The following is a 375-nucleotide window of genomic DNA, read 5'->3' as shown; positions in this document are numbered from 1 at the left end:
AGAATAATACGTAACATCTAGCATATTATTTTCTTTTATTTCCTACCTAAATCTTTACTGGTGGTAGGACCTCTTGTGAGTCCGCACGGGTAGGTACCACCGCCCCGCCTATTTCTGCCGTGAAGCAGTAATGCGTTTCGGTTTGAAGGGTAGGGCAGCCGTTGTAACTATACTGAGACCTTAGAACTTATATCTCAAGGTGGGTGGCGCATTTACGTTGTAGATGTCTATGGGCTCCAGTAACCACTTAATATCAGGTGGGCTGTGAGCTCGTCCACCCACCCAAGCAATAAAAATAAAATAAAAAAACCTAATCTGATTGTCTTGAGAGGCTTACATATCAGCGTTACCCTAGCGTGTAGGTGAGCTCGGGGC

The sequence above is a fragment of the Bombyx mori genome, chromosome 5 (genome assembly GCF_030269925.1).
Source record: "Bombyx mori chromosome 5, ASM3026992v2".
In the NCBI taxonomy this organism is placed as follows: domain Eukaryota; kingdom Metazoa; phylum Arthropoda; class Insecta; order Lepidoptera; family Bombycidae; genus Bombyx; species Bombyx mori.
This window is presented reverse-complemented; position numbering follows the sequence as displayed.